Source organism: Hyaena hyaena, unplaced genomic scaffold, assembly GCF_003009895.1.
Source record: "Hyaena hyaena isolate Hyena2069 unplaced genomic scaffold, ASM300989v1 scaffold_970, whole genome shotgun sequence".
Taxonomy (NCBI): domain Eukaryota; kingdom Metazoa; phylum Chordata; class Mammalia; order Carnivora; family Hyaenidae; genus Hyaena; species Hyaena hyaena.
The window spans coordinates 98,544-101,513 of NW_024081595.1; the positions used below are offsets into that span (position 1 = coordinate 98,544).

The 2,970-nt window shown below is 35.0% G+C and overlaps 1 pseudogene; it reads left to right on the forward strand.

The window, feature by feature from the left end:
• Positions 1-2,026: 2,026 nt before the first annotated feature.
• LOC120223170 lies at positions 2,027-2,642 on the forward strand (annotated as a pseudogene).
• The last annotated feature ends 328 nt before the right edge of the window (positions 2,643-2,970 follow it).

Here is a 2,970-nt window from a genome sequence, read left to right on the forward strand (position 1 = left end):
CAAAGGATACAAAAATGCTGATTTTTAGGGGCACATGCATCACAATGTTTATAACAGCACTATCAACAATAGCCAAAGTATGGGAAGATCCCAAACGTCCACTGACTGATGAATAAAGAAGATGTGGTATATATATACAATGGAATATTAACCCAGGATCAAAAAGAATGAAAACTTGACATTTGCAACATTGTATATGGAACTAGAGTGTATTATGCTAAACAAAATATGTCAGTCAGAGAAAGATGAATATCATATAATTTTGGCCATATCCAGAACTTAAAAAACACACCAGATGAACATAGGGAAAAGGAAGGAAAAATAAGATAAAAACAAAGAGAGAAATATACCTTAAGGGACTCTTAAATACAGAGAACAAACTAAGGGTTGCAGGAGTAGAGATGGGCTACATGGGTGATGGGTACTAAGGAGCACACTTCTTGATATGAGCACTGTGTGTCATATGTAAGTGACGAATCACTAAATTCTGCTACTGAACCCATTATTGCACTGCATGTTAACTAACTTGGATTTAAATAAAATTTTTTTTAACTAAAAAAATTAAAGACTTTAACAAGATACAAAGAAGACCAATAGGGAGATCTGAGAATTGTAAATATTTACACACACAACATGAGAGCACCCAAATACATAAAGCAAACACAAATGTAAAGGAACTAATCTATAATAATACAATAATAGTAGGAGGCTTTAACACCACACTCATATCAATGGACATACTATCTAAACAGAAAATAAGGAAACAATGTCTTTGAATGACACACTGGACCCAATGAACTGAACAGATATATTCAGAACATTCCATCCTAAAACAGCAAAATACACATTCTTTTAAAGTCCACATGGAATATTATCCAGAATAGATTTTATATGAGGTCACAAAACAGGTCTCAACAAATAGAAGACAAGTTATACCATGCACATTTTTTGACCACACTGCTATGAACTACAAGTCAGCCAGAAGAAAAGCTCTGGAAAGACCACAAATACATGGAGGTTAAATACCACTACTAAAGAATGAATGGGTTAACCAGGAAATATAAGAAAAATATTTTTTAACAATATGGGAACAAATGAAAATAAAAACACAGTTGTCCAAAAACTTGAGGACAGAACAAAAATGGTATATAGCAATACAGAAAGAAGCCTGTCTTTACACCTAAATGACCTAGAAAAAGAACAAATGAATCCTAAAGCCAGCAAAAGGAAGGAAATGCAGATTAAGGCAGAAATAAATGATATTGAAACTAAAAAAAAAAATGGTTGAACAGATGAATGAAACCAGAAGCTGGTTCTTTGAAAAAATTAATAAAATTGATAAACCTCTAGCCAGACTTAAAAAAATAAAAGATTAGGGACCTACATAAAATCACAAATTAGGGAAGAAATACAAAGAATTATAGGAAAATACTATAAAAAACTATATGCCAAAAAAATGGACAATGTAGATGAAATGGGTAGATTTCTAGAAACATAAATTACCAAAACAAGAAGAAAGAAAACGTGGACAGGCTGATAACCAGCAAAGAAATGGAATCAGTAATAAAATATCTGCCAGCAGACAAAAGTCCGTGGCCAGATGGCTTCACAGACAAATTTTACCAAACATTTAAAGAAGAATTAATACCTATTCTTCTCAAACCATTCCAAAAAGTAGAAGAGGAAGGAAAACTTCCAATATCATTCTAGGAGACCGGCATTACTGTGATACCAGTATCAGGTAAAGACACCACAAAAAAAGAGAACTATAGACCAATATCCCTGATGAACATAGTTGTAAAAATCCTCAACAAAATACTAGCAAACAAAATCCAACTATGTATTTAAAAAAATTCACCATGGTCAAGGAATTTATTCCTGGGATGCAAGAGTGATTCAATATTCACAAATCAATCAGCGTGCTACATCACATCAATAAAAGAAAGGATAATCCTTCGGCAACAGGCATAGGTCACACTCTTGTTTGCTCTCTTCTGTCACCTTGATTCTTTGTTCCCTGCACAAAATGCCAAGTGAACCCACAGAAACCATCCTTGTTATAGAGCAGGAGATACCCCAGCTCCAGCCTGAGATAGGGTCTGGAACACATTCTGACAGTGATGAATCAGCACCAGAGCTTGAGGAACAAGAATACATGCTGGCAATGCCACAAGAAGCCCAGCTGGCAGCAGCAGCTGAAATTGATGAAGAACCAGTCAGCAGCACAAAACAAAGCCTGAAAGAAAACAAGGTGTTGAAGGCTATGTCCCAAATGGGTCTCTGATTAGGGTCACTATCTGGAAATATAAGAATACCCCCTTTGTCATCACAAAATCATATGTCTACAAGAGCTTAGCTTCAGATACCTCCATGGTTTGGGGGGAAGACAGGCTTTATCTTAGCAGGCATGACTAGAAACTGCTGAGACATTCACAGTTCAAGGTGAAGCTATCTCAGACACTCAATGTAGACTCCACATGTACAAGTGGAAAGTGAGGAGGAAGAGGCTGATGAATCACATGTAGATGTAAGGACACGGAATTGGTCATGTCTTATGCAAATGTGTCAAGAGAAAAGGCATCCAAGCCCTGAAAAATGACAGTAATGATAGTATAAATCCTATTATGGAATTAACAATGTAACCATCTGAAAACAAGGGCTCTTTATTGTGTGTTTCAAAAGAATAACTGAAGCTTAGTTTGAAATATATACTGTTCCTATTATTAATAAAGTTATGGCTTTTGTAGGATGAAAAATAAACAAGTGGATTTAAAAAAGGATAAGAACCATATTCTTTCAATAGATGAAGAAAAGGATTTGACAAAGGACAACATCCATTCATGATAAAACAACAATAAAACAAAACAAACAAAACAAAATAACCCTCAATAGAGTAGGGTTTGGAGGAACACCCCTCAATATAATAAAGTTCACACATGAAAAACCTACTGCTACCATCATCCTTAATGG